Here is a 26,917-nt window from a genome sequence, read left to right on the forward strand (position 1 = left end):
AAGGTCCTGTGTTTTCTCCATTCTATTCACCGTGCTACGATTCTGGCTCATGTTAGACTTTTTGTACGAAGTCATTACATTGGTTCCTCTCATCTGTGGAAGACGCACTCCCCAGTGGATGCCTGAAACCATGGGGAGTACTGAATGCTTAGAAAAGTGTTTTGTTGTTGTTTTGTTTTTCCTGTATCTCCTACAGGGTTGCTACATAGTGCCAGAGTTATGTCCTGGTACATCCTACTCTTGTACTTTGTGACTGTTATTAAGGAAAATAAAGATTACTTGTACACAAGAACTGCTATTCTGTGACAATTGTTCTGATAACCCCAACAGCTACTAAGTAACTAACAGGTGGGGATAATTCACATCTACCTGGGAGGGAGTGGGATGGGTGTTCAATTTAAAACATGAATTATTTCTTGAATTTTCCATTTAATATTTTCAGGTTGCAATTGACTGTGGCGAACTGAAACCTCAGAAAGCAAAACCATGGCTGAGGGTATTACTGAACTGTAAAGCTGTGATCCATACATACTAGTCTCAGAAAGGCAATAGTGTTAAGAAAATCAATAAATCAACTCGTTTTCTACCTATAGTTGTCAGATCTTGTAAAGAGAATTTGAACAATAGAACCTTCAGAAACATTTGTTAAAATCTCCTTTCTTTTTCTATCTTTGGCTCCAAAACCTCATTTTCTCTGGTTTCTGCTACTTAAAACTGCTTCACCAATTCCTCCTTTATCCCTGGTTTTCCTGTCTTCTGCAAAAGAACAATATTCTAACCTTATCCCTCTACTTCTCTAGTTATAATTCCAGTTCTGCCTCAGTATTCTTATGCAACATCACAAAAGCCCAAGGAATCAGTCACACATCAAGAGAAACTTCTCAAGACTGTGCTTGGACAAAGTAGGGTATGAACAAGTAAGCAAAGTCAGTATCCTCTAGCAATTAGTGTAATAAGACAAAACTGAGTATACTTATTAGCATCTCATATTAACAATTTTCCCAAACAACAACAACAACAACAAAAATTCAGGAACCCTTATAAAAATATCTTTTTATAATAAATTAGCACCTCCTTGAAAAAAATAAGTGTCATGCTATGCTCTTTCATTTCTTGTCTTAGTATCCCTCCTGATGCTTGCCTGAAGAACCCCTACTATCATCAATGAGTTAAACTTCTGGGATGAATTTGTCCAGATTCTGTTAGAATATCTTTCCTAGTTCTCATATTTGTCATCATTGATAAAAAAATATTTTATCTAAGAAGTTAGTTGGGGGGGTTAAATAAAACCGTGGGGTCTCCAATGTAAATTGTTACACTGAAGAATGAAAGCTCAGTTCTAAAGATTCCATTCCTATATTGGTTAGGTATCTCAAATAAAGCCTGGATAGCGACCATCCACAAAATGTCCACAACATACAGTAACAAGCATTTATCTAGCTCACAGGTGTGTGGGTCACTTGGAGTCAGCTGATCCCAGCTGGTTTGTTCCTATGGATGGAAATCGGCTAAGGATTTGGCAGCTTGGCTCCACTGGGACAGTTTAATTCTGTTTTACATGTCATTTATCTTCTGCCATGGATAAACCATTTAACCTGGGCAAGTTCTCACAGCAGCAACAGTACTAGAGACAAATTCACTATTGTAAACATTGTTCAAACCATTCATCACATCCTACTCATAATGGTTCATTGACCAACTAATTCTTATAGTCATCCACCCCAAAGAAAAGGGTAAGGAAAGACATTCCACCTTCCTTACTGGGATAAACTACAAAGGCACATATCAATGGGCACTGATACTGAAGGAGGTAAAGATTTGAGACATTAATAAATTCTGCCACAATTGTTGATCTATTATCTCTCTTTCAAAAGTTAGGTAGTGTTATTTTGATAGTGTCAGCTCAAAACCAGGCACATTCATTTGCTCATCCATCCATCCTTTCATTCACTGTTCTTTAAGCACATAGTATTTAATTCTTTAGGCAAGCATTATTTAATTGAAATATATTATGAGCAAATAGAATTTTAAATATTTAGAAAAAAGAAACAGGTAAAATTGAATAGTACAGTTTATTGAATCAAATAAATCTAAAATATGATTTTAATAGGTAATCACTGTGAAATTTTTAAAAGATTTTTTGCACTAAGTCTTAAAAATGAAGTGAGGTCTGGCATGTCTCAGTTGGATTAAGTCATATTTTAAGTGCTGAGTAGCCATAAGTAGTAACTATTAGAAAAGTTACAGGCCATATACTCAACTTGGTGCTGAGGATATAAGACACCTGACTTTATGGCTCCTACAGCTTAGTGATAAAGACAGAAAATAAATAATTGTTACTGATGCTATGATGGAACCAAATAGGATGATAAAATGGAGAAGGACCAAAGGAGAATCAACATACACAGCATGGTCATTGTATAAATTCTTTCTGAGTTCACATTATAACTGACCTACTTTTTGGAATATTTATGTACTCCCTCCTAGATCTTGTCATGCAACATACAGCAACTCCTATCCTTATTCCAACAGCTCTCTGTTACACACACAAAAATCATCAAATTTCCCAATCTCCTAGCGTGATTTAGCTGGAGACATTTGGACATGTCTTTTTAAACTCTCTCATAGAAGCCATCACTATGCTCCTTAGCATGTCAACAAAGATGTAGTTTGTTGCAAAACCAATATAGTAAAGGCATATTACCTGAGCTCTTATTACCAGGTGGTTAAATTTCCACAATATGACTTCACCTGAGAAAAACATAACTTTTCATGATAGAAAACTTGAATGGCAATATTGTTTTTCTCGGTGCTTATCTTCTTTTTTTTAAATGTAGGTGGTTATAGAAAGAATGCATAATGTAAATAGATGAAAAGGAGAATATTGCTTCAGAAGTACTACAAATAATAACAAAGGCAGAGAATGGAAATGGTGAGAAAAAAGGAAACATTAACAGTGTTTATCTATTCTTCACCTGATTTAGCTTGAAACTGCCCAGGTGAAAGTTTTGACTTTTCCACAGTAAACTATCCAAACAAGTTTTATCAAACAGGACAATTTTTAAAAAGCAATTATTGTCTATTGAAGTTACAGTTCAAGGGTTCTGGCAAGACTAGGAGATAGGGTATTTTCTTTGTAGTCTGAAAAACATTCTGATGTTTCTTTAAATATATAGACATAGCTTAAAGCAATGAAAGAGTTTTTTGAAAAAGCTATGAATCACCCATGATTTCTTTCTCTTTTTAAATCCTGTTCTGCATATTGCCCATCATTTCAGTGGTGATTCATTGGTTTGATTATATAACCCATTGATATCAAAACTACTTTGGGCAAATGCCCTCATATTTCATTGTTCCTTGGGCTACATGACAGGTACCAAAGATGACAATTGGACTAACAGTCTCAGTGAAGAAAGAGCACCCTTGACTTTCTGGTGTGATCAATACTCATCTCAACAGCAAACAGTTTAAGTAGTTTGGGATATATACTACAAAGAACAGTATAATGGATTTTAAGCTCTGAGATACTGTTTTCAGGAGAAATTACTGAAATCTACAGTTATGACTCTATGTTTTCATACTAGACACTTTAGAAAATGACTATAATTACATAGAGAAGAGAGTCCAGATTACATGGTGAGCATTTTTACACTTTAAATTACAAAAATATATATATGCATGTACTCCAGTTTTTCATGAAGGATTTAAACCAGAACAGCAACACTGGTCTTGTTTTTAGTAACAAAGGATTGTGTCAGGTTATCTGTTCCCAATAACTTTTTTTTTTAATTTGTCCTCCAGTGGATGTATGGTAGATATCTCCTCTCCTGTCCCCCTACACTGCATCTAACATTTTGGATTTTAACATTGCAATATTTGCTTTCATTGAGATATTTTCAAATGGAAATGAAAATATGGGAATGAAAAGAGTGAGGCAATAGTAAAACTAACAGCAAATTAGTGCTTTATGAATGCAAGAAAGACAATTAATTATAATAGGTCATATATCATGATTTTGAGAGCCACTCCTTCCTTCTGGAATTTAGGAAGTAAGCAGAAGACTTTGATTAATATCATATAACAGGAGGTTTGGCATCAGAAACATCATCATTAACTCAAGGACAGAGAATGTCCCTGGAAAAAGGAAGAGCCTTCATTGAACAGCAGTTAAAGTCACTTAGTAAAGAATGAGAAGGATTGCTAGCAGAGTGAATAGTTAAGGTGGTGTGTGTGTGTATGTGTGTGTGTGTGTGTGTGTGCACGTGCATGTGTGTATACAAGCTTCAATTGACTTAAAACATTTTACACCAAAATTAATGAATAGGTTGTTTGAAAATTAAGAATTTTATATCACCATGGCTTAGAAAAAGATTGAATGAATAAATGCTATCCATGGTTTAAAAATTTGGCTACTACAAATTCACCTGCTTCTGTATATGAAGCCCTTTGTGGGGAAAAACAGAATCTAAAAATTAGGCAGTCTTTCACATACAACTCTTGGTACCTGGTCTATGGAAAATTACTCCTCTCCTTGCTGCCCTGCCTCATAGATTAGCCTCACTGACTGCAGAAAAAGTGACCAGAGAAAAACAAAGGCAGCAAAATAGGGGCACAGTTCTCACATTCCAGTTTTGAACCACAACTTTAGTCTCTTAACTTTGGCCTGACAGAGAGCTACGAAAGAACTGGCATGAAGTTTTTGATCCTAATATGCTTATTATATGAACAACCTGCTCAGCAGCAGACCTGTTTCATGCATCTCATTAACTGAAAATTAATGATAACAGAATCAAAATCAAAGAGGACTTTTTTTACATATACATAAAAGATGAATACCTTAAAATGGAAGTCACAGAAGAAAATAAAATTATTCACAAATATGAAATCTATAGTTCAAAGCTTGCCTGTGACTTTTTGGCAATCTTAATTTAATCTTTTATTTTCTTCAACATTTCTTAATTGCCAGTGAATAGAGTACTCAAAATAGGAAAGGCATAGCCTATATCTTTGAAGAGCTTAGCGTGGAGCAAGTAAAACATTTAGAAACAACTGCATGAATGATAATTATACATTTGAAACTGACATCTCACCTAGATTTCATTTATTATTCAGCAAAGCAGTGATACAGATTGGCACTGGTAGGAGACAGAGCTGAAGAAAGGTGTATAGAAAACTTATTTTTAAGAGAGAGAGAGAGAAATACTTGGTTCTGGACTTTTTTTCAGAGTACATGTTACGCAAGCAAAAAATGCCAAGCAGTAGAACAGCTTTCTTTTCATAGCTCCTTTAAGCTCACTCTTAAATTTTTATTCTTCTTTGTTTCTTAACTTCTCACATAGGGGAAGGGTGGTTATATAGATAAATAAGAAAACTGCCAAGACGAATTCTGTACACTAATGTTCTTTCCTTTGGCCAAACCACAGAAGTTCTGCTGGCCTGATTGTGTATGGTTCATAGTGATGCTATTAAGTGGGTTCTCTAACAAAGCAAAAGCTACCAACATTTTTCTAAGGAAAACTTTTTCCCAACGATTAGGTAGATGTGAGGTCTCCATCAGACATGGGAAAACTTTCACTCAATAAATAATTATTGGGCAGCTTCTTCATTGAGATAGATTTTTGTCTCCTTTGATTAGACCAAGTCTCAGCATTTCTGTAGCTTTTTGTGTTTGCTAAATTATGTTGAAAGTATGAAAGTTTATAAAAGTTTTGAATTATAAATTATTTTATGTAAGGAAGCACTCAATAGAATTTTATTCAATATTAATGAACAGATATAATATTGCCTTTAGAAAGGTTGTATTCTGTCCGTGCTTATATGTGTTTCTGTGCTTCTCTTTCCGTCTGTCTTCCCTGTTAACTATTACTTGGACCAGCATTCAGAGCGCCAGGGATTTCTTGTTTTTATTGAAAATCTAGTCCTCACTTATGTAGAAAACTACAATCGGACTAGAATGAAAGTCCAGATTAATTAACAAACTGCCATGTGTACATGAACGTGGGTTTAGGAACTTATATGAAATTGGAATTCATCCAGAATTACAGAATCATACACTGTAGACACTAAGGTTCAATGAAGCTCAACTCCAGTTGAGTCTTAAAATCACCAGAAGAGCTTCTAAGCCTCAGTTTCCACACCTCTAGGATCAATTGAACCAAAATCTTTAAGGATGGGGCCTGGATATTAGATTTTTCTTTTTAAAGTCAAATACATTCTAAAATGCAAGGTATAAAAACCTCTGAGTTAGTCCAACCTCTTTGTATATGTACAGACAAAATAAACATCCTTCTGGAAGAAATGATTTATGTTAGGCCACAGGAGAGCCTAGAATGGCTCCGAGCCCCAGTTCAGACCTATTTTCATAATAATTTACCACTCACATTTTGTTTCATTTTTGCATTATTTGAACTTTTCCTGGATAATAATATTAACAGAAAGAATCACACATCTTAAGTTTTTTTGTAAAACAGATTTTTCTTTCAACTAGAAAAATAATGTTCTGCAGGAGTATAAATCAACACATGAATTTCCTACACCTACAAGCAGAGTTTACCTCCTTGCTTCCCACCGAAAATAAGGTAGGCTTTGATAACTGTGACGAGTTGGTAAAGCATGTTTATAACTTTGATGTTATAAAAATATACACCTTACGTCATTTTAGCCTGTGTAGACACATCTGTAAACTCATCAGATAAATTATGTATAAGTCACTTCCTCATAAACGTGTTGAGAATGCAGCACCAACATGGGCCCAGCGCCAGCAGGACTGAAGACACAGATAGCTAAACATTTTCCTGTTCTTTGACATCTATCTTTTTCTCTGTGTGCATATCTGTTGAGCCCATCAAAGTTTAAAATATTTCAATTCAGCATAAAATTGCAGTACTTATTGTTATATGGCATATGTTTTATCTTGTGAAGAGATGGAAAGGCACATCTAAGTGCATCATGCCTATACTCACAAGTATTGCAAATCTTCTGTCTTGCCAGTGCCAAAAGTAAATGAAAATGATAGCAGATAAAGGCTAGAAACATTTTTTCTTTTGCATTCATGCGAAATATTTTGGGTATTAATATCATCATGCATTAAGCAACCACTGTAAGCCAAACATTCTATTGTAGGCAGAGAAGAGGAGAAGGCCTAGTCCCTGACTTAGAAGAGTCCTCACAAAAAAGTCAGAAAAATTCAACTGCTACTTATCAAAAGTAAATAAACAAATACACTTTAAAGCAATTGGGAATAAAATAGAAACAAATAAAAGAATGCTGGTAAGTGTAAGGATATTATATGAATTACGAATATAGCTATATACATTCACAATTTTCAACTGATTTACAAGTATTCAATAAGGTCTTATTTACCTAAATTGGACAGTTGAACTAAGTATCTAGATGAAGTGGTGAACTGATTGCCTAAATGAAGTAAGTGTTACCTTATGTGAGTTGTGTGTACACTGTACAAATTCTCAGTATGGTGCAGAAAGTGCAGACATGCCTGAATATATGTCTTTTAAGGATCATTTTTTTAAAAGACCAGAAAAAAATCACTTGCATCAGAACCAGGGTAAAGAATAATAGTGTGTTGAATGGAGAAGAACAGAATGTCATAATGAACACCATTGTATTATGGAGGAATTTGTTGTAGTTCAGGGTGTACATTTTCACATTATTGGCCTGAAATTTTGGCACAAGGAGTCTTTCTCCTTCTGGTCAGACTCACTATGGACTGAGGTTCCTGAATTTCAAGGTCAATTCATGAATGAGGACCACTCCTGCACATGATTGTTTCTTTTGCATCTTCTACAGAGCACTTCTTTTTGGACTGACAGTCACTGGAGGAAGTGGTCAGTAACATGGGTGGAGGTGAGGGATACACCATTCAGACAGAGGAATGTGAATAAGTGATCTCTCTAGGTGCAGGAGGATTTAGGATCCTGACCCAAGCAAGCAACATCTGACTCTTGGATTTTCTCTTCCCCCTGTTCTCAAAGCCCATGTTGTTCATACCATTTTCCACAAGACTCTAGGTTCTGTGAAGAATTCGTTTATGGCAGGGGTATATGGCTCAAATTGTACAGTGTCTGCTTAACAACCATGAGGTCCTGAGTTCAAACCCCAGTGCTGCAAAAAAAAAAGAAAAGAATTGTTTTGTGGGAGATAGGTCCTCTTAAAATAAATAAATAAATAAATAAATAAATAAATAAATAAATAACACTCTCATGGAGTATTAGGAGTTCCAAAACTCCTTAGTCACTCACTGATTGAGGAAAATCACAGAAGACTGAGTATCTAGGGGTAATAATGGATGTGTAGTATTCACTTAATTCATTCTCATCATGCAATATCATATTTCTTGTCTTCTTAGGAGATTTTCAAAATTATAAGGTGTAATTGTAATTTTTATTAATAGATGCTGTCATAAGGTATTCATCTTTGAGCTAGAGGTAGGCAAAGGATAATTCTTGTTCAATATTTAAAGGAACACCAATATAAAGTATACATAAATGGACAATCTCATACTTTTAACAAAAGACTGAATTTTAAAGAAATACCAGAGGTTTGCCCAATAATTATTGAATATATATATCAATCTTTTCATGCAAAAGAACATAGATCCAGAAATCAATAAATAAAACTAAAATTTTAGCAAGTGAAATATTCTACAGATGAAATTTTTTTCCATTATAAAAAAGAAGCATTATAAAGAGAACATAAGAATCTGTTCTGTCATTCAGTTAAACTCATTATGCAGAGATTTTGTATAAAAAGAAGCAAAATAAATGGTGCAGCTTCAGCCTACCACTTGGAGTTCAAATTATAGGGAAAATGAAATCATGACTAACATCCTAGCGGAATTTCTTATTTTGCTGGAAAAGCAATTGAGTATTAAATCATGATTCACTAGTTTCCTAAAATAGCTTTTAGTACTCTAGGGAAAAAGTGTAAAATAGCCTGCTGTCTGATATTTTTAAGAAAACTGCTTGTAGTCATTCTCAAATGCATTTCATGGAGAGTTCATTTTGTCTTTCTTCTCTTTCCTACCCTTCTCTGTTCCTCTGTCCCTTCCTCTCTTCCTCCCTCCTCTCTCCTTTCCTCTCTCCCTCCTCCCCTTCCTTCCTGTTTTTAATTTTAAAAACTTCCCAACAGATTCAATACTTTGAGAAAACTGGAAAGTATTTATAACTAAACAATAGTCTATAGAAACCCAAGGTAATTACTTCTTATATAAATATGCCTTAGGCAAACTTCATTTTAAAGAAATTAAATCTGCTCAAGAATTTTGTTCAGCTCCAAAATTTCCATTGTCTACTCTCACATTCCCTGGCCTCTCATTTTCCAGATCTCTTTAATCCTAATGGTATTCTACCTCTCTCCAGTTTGGAAAACATTATGTAGCCACAGCTAACACGGCCAGAAACCCTAAGCCCTAAGACATGTATACCCTCTTAGACTGACTCTTGTTCAGCACAATACACTCTCGGATCCACTATTTGATTGCTTGTAGGCTCCCAATAAATGTTCTCATCTGAGGCTATCTGAGGAATCATTTCCCTTATTTTGAATGAGATCAGGATATAAGATCAGATGGTACAGCATACCTGCCTTTGAATCACTACATTTGAGTCCCTAAGGCTCCTTCAGCTCCATTAAGTAAATATCCAATGTCTACAGATTATTTGTATTTGGGGTAACTGTTTTCCAAAATAATGAGTCTCTACTCACAAAAGCTTCTGCTGTTAGTTATTAAGAGTAATGAATTTTTACTGTACAGTTTTTAATGTGTTAGTGGGGATTAAATGCAGGGTCTCACACTTGCTACACAAGCACGCTATCACTTTAGCCATGTCCCCAGTCCTTTTATTTTTAGATTGTTTGACTAACAGGGTTTTCCTAACTTTGCCTGACCTGCCTTCTGACCATAATCCTCATACCTCCACCTCCCAAGTAGCTGGCACCAAAGATGTCTGCCACCATGTTAGCTTGATTTTGAAAAAGGGTCTCACTAACTGTTGCCTGGGTTGACCTCAAACCCATGATCCTGCTGTGTTCACCTCCTGGATAGCTAGAATTACAGGCATCCACCCAGCTCTTTTTCATTACTTTTAAAATATAATTCATGTCTGAAGAGAAATATACAATATTTTTTAAATGACAGTGGAAGAAAACTAAAATGATATATGAACATTTGTCCATCTAACTCAAGGTCTATCTCAGGGTTCTCCATATCATACAAAACAACTGTTCTATAATTGATCTGTAGAAATTGTTTAGAATTGTGATCAAATACATTTCCTATTCTTCTTACTTTTTGACAGAATAAAAATGCATTTCCCTTGTTCATTTCTAATCTTATAGGAAAGTGAAAACCTGGCCATTATGAAAGAGAATAAATATCAACTTTTTAAAAAAGAATCAAGATTGAATTATAGATATCACTAAAATCAAATAGTCTTTTTTTTTTTTTTTTTGGCAGTTCTAGAGTTTGAATTTAGGACCTTGTACTTGCTTGGCAGGCAATTTACCTCTTGAACCATGCCCCCAGCCCTTTTTTGCTTTAGTTATTTTTCAGGTAAGGCCTTGCATTTTTAACAGGGACAGCCTCAGACCACAATCCTCTTAGCTATGCATCTCTTGTACTTGTGATTATAGGTTACAAAGAAATATATGTGATATGTTTTTGTCTTCCATATACTTATAAGCATTCAAAAAAACAAAAAATGAGGGAAAAATTCATGCAAAGTCATTCATGCATTACTGCAAGGCAATTTTTCATTCATTTGACAAATATTCATTGAGTGTTTAATATGAATTATGCCTTTTTGCTGAATGCTGTGTATCTAAGAATAAAATAAATGAGAAAGTGTCTCTGATCTCTAGGGAGCTGAGGCAAAGAGTGGATGATGTGAAACCACATAAAAGTGTGTCCTAAGTGTGTATATTGGGAAGGCACTGAAGGTTTTTAAGTGAGGGTTTGACATGATTGAGTGTGTATTTTTAAAAGAGCATTCTGGAGCTCAGCAGGCTGGTGCAATGCTTGTAATCTTAGAACTTGGAAAGTAGAAGCAGGGGGATCCCAAGTTCAAGACTAGCTTAGGGTTCCTTTAGCAACTTTAAGGCCAACTTGAGCTACATAGAAAGACCCTATTTCAAATAAGCAAAGAAAGAAAAATGATCATTCTAGCTGCCACAAGGAAAACATAATGGCAGAACACCAAATGCATAATAGGAGACAGAAAGTGTTATTCTGGGCAATAGACAAGGTCTTGGTGGTAGTGATGGAGGAGGAAGAGAAGGAAGAAGAAATTATAGAAACACAGTGAGCAAAGTAGAGATTTAAAATTATTCAGGAAGTAAAATCCAAAGAATTTGATGATCAGATCCTGGGCCTAAGAGAAAGAAGAATCAGATTCCTTTAAAGTTTGAACAGCTTGGCTTTTGATTTATCCAAAAGGTGATATTATAGAAGTGTGCAACACTGAAGGGAAACTGTATTTAAGAGGAAGTGTTTACTAATTCAGTTGTAGACAAATTCAGCTTGAAAATTCCTCCAAACATCTGATTTAAAATGTCAACTATTTGGTTAAAAAATAAAAGTCTGAAAAGATAAGGAAAAAAATAAGCTAAACGTAAAATTTGAGATTCATCAAATTATAGCACCATGGTGCATACAGTAGATAATACATAATAAAGTAGTTTGGATTAGGGTTCTCTCCTCATGAATTAAAAGAATCTAAAAAGAATCTGAAAAAGTTTCCCAAGAGAAGAGGAAAAAAAGGTGACTATGAATTAAGAAGGGGAATGAGTAGAAATTAATGAAAAGGTAGGTATATAATAAAAATATAAATAGATTGAAAGGATCTTTTTGATTACAAATTATACTAACCCAAACTGAATTGTTCTGAAAGAATCTATAGATTCACAGGTAACTAGAAAATTTGTGATAGTCCTCCTGCAAGTCTCTATCGAGGAGTGAAATGTGTTCATAACTCAGTCCCTTTTTTTTTTCCATTTCTTATCTCTGGTTCCTTAGTGTCCACTTGGTTTCTAGCAGATTTTCCAAGATCTCAAGATGGTTGTCAGTGCTTTCAGAAGCTGCATGTTTGCCTGCTTATGTTCAGCAAGAAGCAAACTGGTTTTTTTCTGGGCTTCAAAAACCTTAGAATGGAGATCCATTGATCTACAAAGGTCATATGTTCATCCCTATCCTTGTAGATAGAAATTATTGTAGGTAGATATTGATTATCTTGAGCTAATGAGATGTACGTACCATCTAGAGTGTTAGGACAGAGTTAGGAAATGTAGAAGGCTCCAGATGACAGGAGACTTAAGTGCCAGGGTGAGCATTACACTTAATTCACTAAACTTAATGGAACTCTTGTGTTTTGAACAGAAAGCTCCAATGAGTTCAATGTTTTGAGAAGTTAAGTCCTAAGACAATTCTAGGACATGTTGCAGTGTTTTGTTTTTTTAAAAAAATAAATAAAAGTAGAGAAATCTGTTGAAAGGTCTACAACAATACTGAAGGAAAGAGATTGTGAGAGCCAGGACTGTGACTGAAAGAAATGTTGATGAAAGGAAGATAGTAGTGAAGTGACAGATGTGAAAAGTATTTCCAAGAAAGAATCTACAGCAAGATAATAAAAAGAACTTAGGTGAAACTTCAATCTCTACCATTAAGATTCCAAATAATTGGATAATTGGCCGTGTGGCAAGGATGAGGTTCTACCTTTTTCTTCCCTTAGCACTGGACCCTCTTCTTTCAAACCTAGCCCTTAGCTGGTTAGTCACCATTATCTTATGTCTCACTGTTCCCCACATGTACAACTTTGCCAAGAATCAAAAAGAAAACAAGTTCCTATATCTGTCAGGTAAAGGCTGTCATAATTGGAAGAATGAGAACTTTCAGTTATTGCAGACTACACTCTAAGGAGTTAAAGATAGATTTCACTCCAATCACTGCAGTGGCACCTAATTCTTAAGCAATTTTTTTGTGTTTGGTCAACCAGCAAATCTTTTCAAAGCAAGGAAGAGAAAACTTAGTGGTTCAAGCAAGCTGAATTATATAGTATCAGAGGTATTGGTTCTGCTGCTCATTAATAATGGGGTCTATATCTTTGTTTCTCTTTATTGCATTTTGTATCATGGTGACAAGACAACTGCCTTGATCCCAAGTATCACATCCTCATTCAAGGCAAGCAAAGGTATAGAAGAGAGATAAGAAGCAATTATCTTTCTATTTATGAATAAAGAAAATTCTTCCAGGATTTCTTACCAAACATACTTTTCATTGTGTCTGAACCAGGATAGGGTTACAAAATCATTCTTATTGTGAAACATAGCAAGGAAGAAGATTGTTAGAAGTGATGTTTGTTTAGGTAGGCATTAGAGTCTTCCATCAGAACTATTGTAACACAGTGTATTCTGGGCTGCATGTATCATACACTTTTGTCATGTTATATCTGACCTTATATCTATCTGTACATTTTGTTTAGTCTCTTAATTATCAATTTTTAAATTCTATTAGATACTAGCAACTTTTGCTTAACTCATTCTGGAAAGATGCTAGAATTTTGGTTTCCCTTAGTAGTCTACAGGTATTGACTACAAATCATATTATTCATTTATGCCTAATTATCTTGGCAAGCATTACCATGTGAAAGAAAATATAGCAAAACTACCAGATGATTCCACGGGGATTTAGTAAAAATATACCATTTTATCTTTTACGGGGTATGACAGAGTTTCATGTAAAGATATATTTCCAAGAGACCTTATTAACCTTGACTTAGAAATTCAGCACCAAAATGTAGTATCTGCATATAAAAAATAAAATTAGTAATTATGCCACTTGATGCAATGTTTAGAAAAAATAGCCAATTAAAGCAATAGGAATTCTACCAGAAATCTCTGCAGGCAGCATCATTATGCAATTCTGACTTCACAATGACATGAAATTTTAAATGACAACTGTGCTAAATTGGGGAGCAGCAAAGCCAGGCCAAGTTTAAATTTAGTAACACTGCTGGTTTACTGAAAATAACCCTGTCTGTAGCAGATTCTCTATGAATTACAGGTGACCAACTTTGTGTTTTTCTGTTCTGTTTAGAGATAATCAGGTGCCAACTGGCATAACCATTGGTGGCTTCTCTTCTCAACGACATTTCTGCTATTCACCTTAGGAGTCTCCTTGGCAAGTCTTAACACCCTTGGAAATTAGAGAATCCAGTGTATATTTTTCTTGAATGTTTCCATCACATCTGCTCAAAAATTTGGAATGAATACAAAGAATTGAAGGTAAGTGAATTTTGGAGGTAACTTGCTTCCTTGTGTAACTCTTGATTACGTCAGAAGTAAATAATATATTTTTTAAAATACACAAAAGTGAAAAAAAAAGTTATGTGCTCACAAGATAAATAGCCATCTATGTGCAGTTCCACAAAAAATAGGAAATTAATAAAATGCAATATTTAAAATTGCTACATATCATATAGATATAAATATAATAAAGGCACAGTACAAATCTTGATCATTTGGCAATACATTTCACACTAAAAAAACATAATACACAGTGGTTCTCAAACTTTTAGTGTTACAAGAGTCACATGGAGGTGAGGGAGAGGCTTTTAAAGTGCTAACTCCTGGGCATATTTCACAGAAACTTAGACTTACTAGGGCTAAGATATGGCCCAGGGAATTTTTTTTTTTTTTTAACAATTAGCAAAGGTTTCTTTTTTTTTTTTTATTATTCATATGTGCATACAAGGCTTGGGTCATTTCTCCCCCCTGCCCCCACCCCCTCCCTTACCACTGGCCCAGGGAATTGAAGTTTTACATTTACTTAGCTCTAAGTGAGCTTAACACAGTGGGGTCTTTCAGACCTTTAAAAAACATTGAAACTGGGACTCAAAAATAATATATACTTTTCATTTTTTAAACTTTATGTTAAACTTGACTTTTATGTTGTTTGTTTCCTTTAGTCACAAGAAAAAAGAGTCATTTTTTTCTTTTATTTATATGTGCACACAATTTTTGGGTCATTTATCTTCCCTTCCCCTGCCCCCTCTCTCTCCCCAGTTTCTACCAGGCAGAAACTATTTTGCAAAAGGAGTCATTTTAACATGACAATAAATTAGCACTCCTTTTTTATTCCTCCTATTTGAATTATTAATTCACATTAATATTCCTTTTTAAATTTCAATATGATAAGCTAATTACCAGTGAGTGATAGCTCTGAACACTCAGGCATTACTCTTTCTAGCTATTACTCTGTCCTCTGTAATGTTTTAATTTATACACATGTTTAGGGTTATTGGATCTAATTATAAGAAATGTCTGGAAGATACAAATAGAGCTATTACCAGCATTGATTAAACATTTTTATATTTTGAGAGTTGTATCTTTTTCTCTGTATTTTGAAAATTCAGGCTTAGATTTCAAAAGAACAGATATGCTTAATATATTTCTCATTACTTTTATTCTTTAAACAATAACTTATAAATCATATGATATATTTATGATAGGTTACACATTCAGTGAATCTCTTTATTGTATTTACTTCCTATATCACATGTATTCAAATTTTAAGTTGTGACAGTTCCTTGAAGTTTCAATACAAATTAAAACCACACTAAGATTTCACCTCACCCCTGTTAGAATAGCCATCATCAGCAACACCACTAACAACAGGTGTTGGCGAGGATGCGGGGAAAAAGGAACCCTCTTACATTGCTGATGGGAATGCAAACTAGTACAACCACTCTGGAAAAAAAAATTGGAGGCTTCTTAAAAATCTGAACATAGATCTGCCATATGATCCAGCAATACCACTCTTGGGGATATACCCAAAAGACTGTGACACAGGTTACTCCAGAGGCACTTACACACCCATGTTTATTGCAGCACAATTCACAATAGCCAAGTTTTGGAAACAGCCAAGATGCCCCACTACTGATGAATGGATCAATACAGTAGTATTTTAGAGTGAAAATGAGATTTTAATGAAAATCTTTTGATTGAATTTCAGCTTTATGGATATTTTTCTCTGTCTCTATCAGTCTTTTTGTGTACTTGTACACGTTGTGTTAGATTTCCTGTCCATAAAATTTGAAAAAGTAAAAATAAACCTTTCATCAAAAAAAGAAATATATCCCTCTGGTGTCAATTTAGCTACACATATCATCTATCCATATAGAAAATTGAGTATATTCATACATATAAAGCAAGGCACAGTTGTTTTCAAGTAATCACAAGAAAAGATTTGCAGAATTGAATTAATTATAATAATAATTTCACATATATTAATTATCAGAATTGTTCTCAATATTAAGTTTTCCACACCTGAACATAAAATTCTAAAATTTGTAGTACACATTGAAAAATCCTAAAATTTATAGATCATAAGTTTGTGGCTGTAAAAGGTCCTCAAATGACACTTAATAAGTCTTTTACTGCAAATCTTGTGTAATATTTCCATTTCAAAAAAACATAGAAACTATTTTTCTGTTCTGTCCCTATCTCCTACTTTCTGTGACTGCCTCTCTCCTCTCCCTCCCTCCCTCTTTCTCTCTCTGTTTAGCTGTCTCTCTCTCTCTCTCCTTCATTTCCTTTTTCCTGGTTTTTATTTCCCTTGCAGAGGAGCAGGTGGAGAGAGGATGGAATTGTGTCCTCAAGTGAGTCACATTCATTATCACTGGCGTATTTATCAGACTGTTTTCTTAAATTGTGGTTCCCTAAAGAACACTTATAGCACAGTTTCAGGGAGCCTGAGAAAGGCAGTCTCAATACTCAGCAAGAAAAATATGCAGCCAAAGTGTAAATTGCAGGTACTTTATAGAATCAAGTTTTAGAGCAGAAATGGACCACTGAGGTCTCTTCTGATCCTCTCAATTATTAAAGCATTCGTTTGTCTTCCACAATTGTGATACAAAATTCGAATACAAAGAACAATAAACAAAAATCTCATCAGGTGATGTAACAATGAGAAGCTAAGCAAGTGTTTTTCAATAATGATTTCTTGAGTAAGGGAGAGGAAGAAGTTGTCCTCCAAGATGAAGGTGGAGGAAGTGAAGAAAATATCTGAGTTCTCATAAATGTCATTGAATTAAAAATGATTAATTACTTTAGTTATCTGTGGGTAATCTTTAGAATAGCACAGCCATCTAGGGCCATCAGTACAGGAGAAAGTAGACTTAAATATGTAAGAAACTCTGGCAGCATTAATAATATTATGAAATTGTATAATAATGAAATCTATGAGATACCCAAAAGATTAAAATGTGTTTATTATTCTCAATTTAACAAGGTGGGAAGTCATTAAAATACATAGGTAAAAGTATAATTAATAACATTGAAAAGTCTTCATAGTAAATGTACATGAATTCAAGAAGTCACAAAGCACCACTATGACATGGTTCGATTTTCATTAAAAAACTGATGGATACATGTGCAGAAAATTGAAAGCTTATCATAAAATTATTGCTGATTATAATTGTTTCTTGGGGTTGGTAAAACTTTATTGGAATTTTAAAATATTTTTAAAGAGCTGAGAAACTACTCAGATATCTGAGAAATGCACTTTTCAAAATTTTAAGAGAGTCTTGCTAATGGATGCTTAAAGTGGCTTAAAGCAACTCTTACCTCTTCTATTAAACTTAAAAGAAATTTGAATAGAGACCAGTACAATATTTAGATTAAAATAATTTTTAGATATAATTCTTCATTTGTAGAATGTTGAACAAAATTCTCCATGTTTTGCTCTTCATTAAACACTGATAATTTCAAATTATAGTAATTAATTCCCTTGAAATAGTCTTTATTTTATGTATCAGATAATTCCAATGTGCTTCCAAGAATTTTCTAACTATAATAGTAGTTCCATTTAGAGGATAATTTTGTATGTTTGGTTACATTAGTGTCAATATGTCTTTGTTCTTTAAATCTCTAGTGTAACATACGGTTAGTCTTAACCATTATTTCTACCAGCTGTGGTTGGCCTATGATTTTGTTCATACTGTCTGAATCCAAAGTAATTAGCTCTTTAGTTTAATGACAATATTGGTTAATGGGTTTTTAGAGCCAAATTCTGCAAGAGAGAGAGAGAGAGTGGGTGGTGTATTTGAACATAGAATCTGGCTCTTGTGTTTTCAGCATAAGGTGTCTAATTTTATTTCAAATGATAGAAATTGAAGTAGGAAAACTAAATTTGCATTTATCTGGTTCTCATTTACAAGAAACAGAAAATAAAAGTGACATTTTGTATATTTAACAGAAACCCCACAGAAAGTTCCCTGATACAGCTATTCTATGTCATTTCATAGTTAGAATATGGAATGAAATGATGACTATCAGACATCAGCTAAACTCTGTGTGGCAGAGCATACACTGAGTCCTCTAAGTTCAGTGAAATGTTACTGATTGTTGTAATTTTGGAGGGCTTGGTAAAGTGAAAGGATCCCTTACCTAGGAGTGACTGGGTTTCAAAGCCTGACTCTGCTTCCTAGTAGTGGCTTAGACTAACGGAAATCTCTTTACCTCTCCCAGTTTCTTCTCATCTCGGTTTCTTCACCCTAGAGGTCTTTGTACCAGATGACTCTAGTACCCCTTAAAATGATCACTGTAACATGCTTAAAAAGAGGACTATGAGAAATACCCAAAGATTGTAAGAATAATGCACTGACTGTACCAACTGAATAAATAAATGTTAAGTCTATTGAAAGGTATGCTAGAGATAATTTGGCCTTAAGAACTTTTCTTCAATGATGTTTTATTTTTATCTTGGGTAAGAGAAATATTTTTAAAGGTTTTATACAAGAGAGTCTCCAAGATACTCTTTTAGAAGTTTTCAAGGAGATGAATTTTGACTAAACTTAAAAATTAACTGGGACCAGTTGAGACATCAACGATGAATAGGATACCATGGAAGATAATGAATTTGCCATCTTTATGGAAAAGAAAGTGGGCATCCATGGTTTTATGACCAGCCAAGCTGGCCCTTAAGGTTAGAGCCTCTAAGGGTAGAGGCAAATATTGGGCACCTGCAGGAACTCCAGGAATATTATTATGAACCCTTTTAGAAACAAGTGTTAAGGACAAACTCCACCTAACCAAGAAATGCTCACAAAAGACCTGATTGTGAGCATTGAATAATTTTACTCTAAATATAAAATAAATATGGAAATTAGGGTGACAGACTATAACAAAAAAGTATAATGTCCTAACAACGCAGAACTGATGCAACTAACAAAGATTACAAAGACACACCAGAAAGAAGTTTGTACATATAGTAAGTTAGCGGATTGATTTCTTTTCAATATCTGGAAATCAGTAGCTATCACTTACACTTGTCAGATCAAGTAATAGAAGTACAGCATGTTTAAGAGTACAAAAAATATCTAAAAAGGTACTGGTATTGTACAACATTAGCTAGTAAAGAATGAGAGGGAGAGGGAGGCAAATGTACTACTTTTCCTATCTACTAATAAGGGAATAAAATATATTCTTTTTATTAGCATATATTAGTTGTACAAAGGGTTTTCATTGTGATCTTTCCATACGTGCATATAATGTCCTTCCATCAAGCTACCTCCCTGTATTGCCATTCTAAAACTATAAAAGATCAGGGTTATTGTATGAAGTTATAAATTTCACACCCTACTAATTAGTTTTGAAATCTGCAGAAATTAAGCAAGGAAAGTAGACCATATAGTGAAATATTTTTTTCAAAATCCTTGACAGAAAATTTAAAATATTATGACCATGTTTTTGTCATTTTTACTATCAGGAAATGTAAATAAGTATATTTATTTCTGTGAAATATAGTATTTTCAGATTGGGCCACACTAAAAAGCCCAATTCTAAGTATATACAAGGACAAGGACACAATCCAAATGAAGTTATCCAAGAAATTTGAAAATGAAAAGATAGGCAAAGGTGTACTAGGCAAATGAAACCTAAAAAAATTGGGAGTTAAAAATGTTAATGTCTGAAAGTGAAATTCAGTACAAAAAGCATTAACTAAAATGAAAGAGAAACTCTGTATATAATAAATAGTGAAGCTATACAGTCATAAATAAATTATTATTTTGAGCTACCATAACCATTTGCTCTACAAATAAACTTGGTTTCTGAAAACATCCCAAGAAATAGAAATTCTATTTTTAGGGTAAATTAATTAAAAAAAAATCATTTTCTGCATTAAAACTGAACAGTTATATTGAAATTTCTCTCTAAGACAAAAGACTGTATAAAAAACAAAATCAGGTCAGGCAAAGGGGCTCACAGGTATAATCCCAGGTGCTAGGGGGCAGAGATTAGGAGGATCACCATTTGAGGCCAGCCTGGGCAAAAAGTTAACAAGACCCCATCACAACAAAAAAGCTGAACATGGTGTCTACATCTGTAATTTCAGCTAGTGGGAAGCATAAGTAGGAGGATCATAGTCCAGGCCAGCCCAGCAAAAAATGAAAGACTCTACCCAAAAAATAACTAAAGCAAAACAGGGCTGGTGGAGTGGCTTAAGTGGTAGAGTGCTGGCCTACCAAGCAGGAGGCCCTGAGTTCAAACCCCAGAATTGCCAAAAAAAAAAAAGAGGAATGAAAATAATTAAAACCACCTACAACAGGAACTCAGGAAATATTATGAGCTAAAAAGAAGTACTTGTCTAATAACATTTTTTGTCATTATTGGAAAACATGGTTATAAGTTGCTTCCCTTTTTGACAAGACTGTTAACAAAGTCCCAGTAAGGCTGTAAACATACTCATAAATTTGATCTGATTGAAGGAAAGTGGTATGTTCAGACTTCTACCACCCCAAACAGATATTCTTACCAGCAGGATATAAGTTCAGAGTTTTTGCAGTCAAGGGGTTTCTGCTGAGCAAGTACAGATTATAATAATTTCCCTATCCTCCTCACAGCAGGTTTCCTGCCTTCATTTTGCAGACTCCTAAATTCAGTAAGAAACAAGTAGGTAACTTCAGGTCCAGGTAATACATCATTCAAACATAGTCCTATTAACTCAAACTTACTTGAAATGCAAAACTGCTTAGCTTTGCAAGAGAAATGGAATATAGTTAAATTGCTTTTCTAATGTAGTACCTATTTGTAATAAAAGCAAAGTGGTTTATTATGACAAACTTTGCAGAGCATGAAATATTACAAAGGGGAAAAAATTATTTTTTCTGATCTAAAACTATAAAGAAATGTCATATATGTTGACATACAACATTCCTACTAAAGTGAATGGAAAGTTATTCAAAATGAAAATTTAATACATTAGTCTTTATGATACATTACCTCAGAAAATTTTAATGAATCTATTATATTTTATACTATATTTTGTAGAAAGGCCAGTCTTTCTAATTTACATTAATTTTCTCCAGTTTAATTTCTTCTCCTTACCAGATCTCAACCATATGGGTCAAAATTTCTTTACATTGTTTGAGAAAGTCTTTGCTTTCATGTGAATATCATCTTTTGTCTGCTGCTAGTGGAATAACCATATCTGTATAACGTGACTTTGACTGTAGTGCACATTACTGTAAAGTGGGTCACTAACACATTGGTCTTATGCTCCATGGCAGTTTCAAGGTGGCTGAAATCAAAAGATAAGATGGTTTCAGGGGCAGCATTTTATCATTACAAACTGTTCCATCTCCATGATCTTGCTGAAGTAACTCAGTTTGCTCTTCCATTGCTTGCTCTTCTTTTGTGAGTAGAGTATCTCTGCACTGTGCCATGGCAAGTACATTTTCACTGTGCCTGACCAACACTGCAGTGATTGATCCTCATAACAGGAAAAGTAAATGTCAGCCAGCCAAGCTTCATATGAACTTTATAAACTATACTTACATGTGTTTGTGCTGGGGCATGGTAGGTATATAATTGTTATGCCTCGCAAAGTGATTTCAGCTGAGGTTCAAGATTCTTACTTAAATGCATCATAAGTCAATACATACTTCATTTATTCATTTATTCAACAAATCCAATATAAATAGTTAATAGCTACTATATTCCAGACTATTCTAGGAATCCAGATGCATCATTGAAGAAAACAGACAAAAAGCAATGTCTGTTTTCCTGGTGTTCTATGTGGGGAAAGGCAGAGAGTGAAAGCAATCATAACAAATAAGTGAATTATCTGGCATAAAGTGTAGAGATAGAAAACATAAATAATGGATAAATGGACAAAGGAATGCTGTGACAGGATGTGGGAAGTAGGACAGTTCAGGTTCTATCTGTACCAGCTCTTCTGGCATGTTCTTCCCATGTTTAGTCTGGTCATCTAGAAATCAGAGCATGTGGATTAGATTTGAAGGGTGGAGTCATTATAAGATGTCTGTTGCACAGATCTTCCTTGTTTAGTATTAGGCTTCTATACATTGTGTTCATGCTTGAGATTCTTACCCTACAGTGTACCCAAATCAAAGAAAATTGTTTACGTGCATCCATTAACTTTAGCCTCAGCGTGCTTTGCTTTGTTTGATTATGTATAGGTGGTCTGACAAACAGTTGTTCTACAAGTATTGCTGTGGTACTTCCAAAAGGGTCAAAACTGAATATTAAATTTAAATGTCTTTTTCCTGACAGTTCATAATTCAGGTAGTGATTTCAAATTATTATAGTATCAATATAACTATAACCCTTGTCAGTGATCTTAAGCCTAATCAGTCCAAAATAACCGAAATGTCAGGTGAGAGTATGTAACTTTGAGATTTAACTTGGATTTTGAAAGTGTCTAGTTAAGGAATCATTGGATATAATTCCTACTTGATTCTCAGAAAAATGAGACTGAACCCTAAATTTTAGTATATAGTTTCACAAAAAGGTCTACTCATTCCAAATGTGGTACATTTTGTGTTGTCACTTTAATAATTATTTTCATATTGACTACAATATACTTCCCTAACAATAGGTGCTATAAACGCACACCATGTGTGAGCTGAAAGAGATCCCAGAAACTCCAGTCCAGTTGTCTTTGTTTTACAGGTGTGAAAACCAAATGCCAGGGAAAATATTTTGTGCAGGTTCAATGGTGTGTGCAGGAAGTCCTAGTAGCAGAACTGACACAGAAACTCACTCTTGTAAGTCCTAACCCCATGTATTCTATCAGCACATCATTTTAACTGGGATTTTCCACTGCCTTTTATCAAAATAATGTCCACCTTAAAAGTAAAGAGAATTGGCCACATTGAATTTCACAGTGTGACCTGGTTAGTGAATGTGCCCAACCTCCCAGAAATAGTCCACATATTTACTTAATAACCTCTTTTGCAGAACTAGCATGTAACTCTTTTGTTTTATGAGAAGAATATTTTGAGATTTATTTCTTTGAAAAATGAAATTTTTAGAAAGCAATAAAATCACTTTTATATTAAAGGATATGGCACAAATGAAATACAATTATATTATTTTTCAATGATTTATGAGAGGAGAAAATTGTTAATAAAGTACTAAGTTTAGAAAACAACTTAAGCAACATCTGAGCCTTGGACTTGTTCAGAGTCAGCATCATGAGAAACTCTGAACCATCATGATGGAAATAATATAACTCATTGTAAAACAGTTCCAGTAAACTTAAAAGGACAGAGGGATGAAATATTCAATACCCAAAGAAAAGTATAAGACTGTCTGCTAAGCATATGGAATCTCATATGCAAAAAAATAAACAAAGCAGTATCAATTTATTTTTCAGGACAGGTTTTACTTTAAGCATGTCAGATTATTATACATTTGGTTCTTGTAAGTGAATTCTTAATTTCTTGAGATAAAAGATATAACCATGGCTTTCTCAATGACAAAATGGGGATTTCTGATTGCACAGGACAGACTTCCATACATAGTCCCAAACATATCTTTTATTAAATCAATATGATTTAAATTAAAAGTAAATTTTCAAGTATGTACAACTTTAGGTACAGGGCTCTAAATGATTGATGGAGATGATTATAGAAAATAGATATACATTTTGGGCCCAAAAAATTAATGAGTAGTTCATGAAATTTTCAAGGTTTTAATGGTTTGTCTGATGGTGAAACAAGTAGGAAAAAACAATCCATCCTGATTTTTTTTCTTTATTGTACATCTGAACATTCTATAAAAACTAAAAAGCTAAAAACTGGATCTTCTATCTGTTCCTATATCCATACATTATTCAATTGAAGTCTTCTATTAATAGTTAAAATTAACAGAAATCTATAATTTAAAACTATCTAAAAACCTGAAAAAACTATATATGGCTCTTATTAATGAGATGACTATTAAGTTTTTAGCCCTAGGCATTTAAATTGCTTATTATTTTCAATAACAACCAAAAAAGATGTTTAAGACATTACCAACATAATAAATTTCAGATTACCAATGAAAGAAAAGCTATAAAAATAACTAATTTATGTTCATTTATGATTGATTGAGTTCATTTTGTCTGAATCCCATAGTGATGTCTTTGAAAATTTCTCTCCTTCCTTACCCTCTCTCCCTTCTCCTATGAGTTAGAATGTGATTTAGAAGGCAACAATATTTTTTACACATTATTTTCCCAAAGGAGCTTATTTTTTCCATTTTTTAATCATCTCATAGATTAATTGTCCTCTGATCAACAGGGACTTATTGGCCACATGCCCCTTCTATCTAAACCAATGTGGTCCAGGAATGTTATAGTTTGTCTCTTGGGCTGTTTAAAATTGAACATACCTTGCCTTTCATTGTCTTTTCACACATTATGTAAATTGGAAAGAGTAAAAATAATGTGGCTGGAAGTAAAGCTTGACAGACAATATAATGTAATATAATATCCAAATACTTATGATGTAGAAATGGTGCCTTAGGGCAGCACACTTATTGTGAATGAGTATTTGCATTTATACCTTTTTGTGTAGAGTTTAGAATTGAATAATAAATTGTACACTATGAAAAGTAGAATTATTTTCAAAGCAATCTACTTACCACTCTAAGGATAACAAAGAAATAAAAAATTCAGTTTCAATCTTTTGGGGGAAGGACTCAGTCGATAATCAACAGAAGTTTCTATATGGATTGACATGGTCATTATAAATTCTCCTTCTACATTTTACATGTAAATAAGTCAATACATGCAGAAGCTTAAGCAAAAAGGCAGTATTAAAAAGGTATTATTTATGCTTTGACAGCAAGAATATATTTCCTAATTATTTAGACTTTGGACATGGGACTGTAAGGTGTTCTATTCTTAACAGAGATGAAATAGTATAACTCTTGGTTTTGGGAGGATGTTTGAATTCCATATCACTCATAGCTCGTCAGGAAACACATCTTTCCTTCAAAACTTCATACCTACTCCTGCACTTAGTATTCTTTCAACCAAGTTTTCTTCTTTCCCAAAAGAAGCACAATTTTCAACATTGAGGTTTTGCGTACTATTTAATTTATGAAGAGAATAGTTAATGTCATTAAACAGTTTGGTAAATATCAGACACATTAGACATTGAAACCATTTAGTTGTTTAGGTAATTAAATGAAAATATTCTTTTTTTATGTTTTGTTTTGTACCTTAGCATTGAGAAACACCACTAATGGAAAACAGAGTATTTACACACATACGTAGCTTAATGTTTGTTAGAAATGTACAGAAAGGTAACTTGAATATTTGGGCTAAATTTAAATTCATTTCAATGCAAAGGGATATAGACTGGACTGTCCCGTTTTTTCCAACCATAAATTTCCTTATGACATGCAAGGAAATAGAAATAATAACTGACAAGATAAACTTTAAAATCAGAATGCTTAAACTCATGTCCCCAGTTCTACTACTTACTAGCTATGTGACTTGGTCACCTTCAGTTTGCTAAATCTCATTTTCCTCATATATAAAATACACATAATAACATTACCATCATGATAGGATTATTAGCGTTAAAAGAGATTATTCATGTAAAGTGCTTTGTAAGGCACTTTATAGACAACCATCTATAGAGTAGATATAGACTACTGTCATTTTTACTACTCCACATGTCCTTTTGTTCAAAAACAAAATCTTTTTTTTCCATTTATTCATATGTGCATATAATGTTTGGGTCATTCTTTCCCCCTTCTCCCTCACCCCTTCCCTTTCTCCCCTGCCCTCTTCATCTCCCCCAACCCCCGGCCCCCTTCCTCTCCCCTCCACCCCCTCGCTTCTAGGCAGAAACTGTTCTGCCCTTATCTCTAATTTTGTTGAAGAGAGAATATAAACAATAAGAAGGACAAAGGGATTTTGCTATTTGAGATAAAGACAGCTATACAGGGAGATTCCTAGCATTGCTTTCATGTACATATGAGTTACATTCTAAGTTGATTCTTCTCCAACTAACCTTTTCTCTAGTTCCTGATCCCCTTCTTCTATTGGCCTCTGTTGCTTTAAAGTTTCTGCATTAGTTCCTTTGCATTGAGGACATAAATACTATCATGTTTTTTGGGTTTCTTACTTATCCTCATATCTCCCTTGTGTGCTCTTGCCTTATCATGTGACCAAAGTCCAATGCCCTTGCTGTATTTGCCCTTGATCTAAAGTCCACATATGAAGGAAAACATTTGATTATTGGTCTTCTGAGCCTGACTGACCTCGCTCAGGATGATGTTCTCCAGTTCCATCCATTTACTTGCGAATGATGAGATTTCATTCTTCTTCATGGCTGAGTAGAATTCTATTGTGTATAAATACCACATTTTCTTAATCCATTCGTCAGTAGTGGGGCATCTTGGCTGTTTCCATAACTTGGCTATTGTGGATAGTGCTGCAATAAACATGGGTGTGCAAGTGCCTCTGGAATAACCTGTCACATTCCTTTGGGTATATCCCCAGAAGTGGGATTGCTGGATCATATGGCAGATATATGTTTAGATTTTTAAGAAGCCTCCAAATCTTTTTCCAGAGTAATTGTACTAGTTTGCTTTCCCACCAGCA

General features: G+C 34.1%; 1 protein-coding gene across 6 annotated transcripts in view; it reads left to right on the forward strand.

The window, feature by feature from the left end:
* Positions 1-26,917, forward strand: part of Hs3st5 (heparan sulfate-glucosamine 3-sulfotransferase 5) — a 286,031-nt gene that overhangs the window by 97,330 nt on the left and 161,784 nt on the right. For 4 of the 6 annotated variants that reach the window (XM_074076157.1, XM_074076176.1, XM_074076168.1 and 1 more), the window contains exon 2: positions 14,108-14,295. The gene's annotated coding sequence lies outside the window, so the exon portion shown is untranslated. Of the gene's footprint in view, positions 1-6,500; positions 6,579-14,107; positions 14,296-22,986; positions 23,082-26,917 lie in introns of those variants that run through there. The other 2 variants (XM_074076162.1, XM_074076173.1) reach the window with 2 other exon arrangements.

This window comes from Castor canadensis, chromosome 1 (assembly GCF_047511655.1).
Source record: "Castor canadensis chromosome 1, mCasCan1.hap1v2, whole genome shotgun sequence".
Lineage (NCBI taxonomy): Eukaryota > Metazoa > Chordata > Mammalia > Rodentia > Castoridae > Castor > Castor canadensis.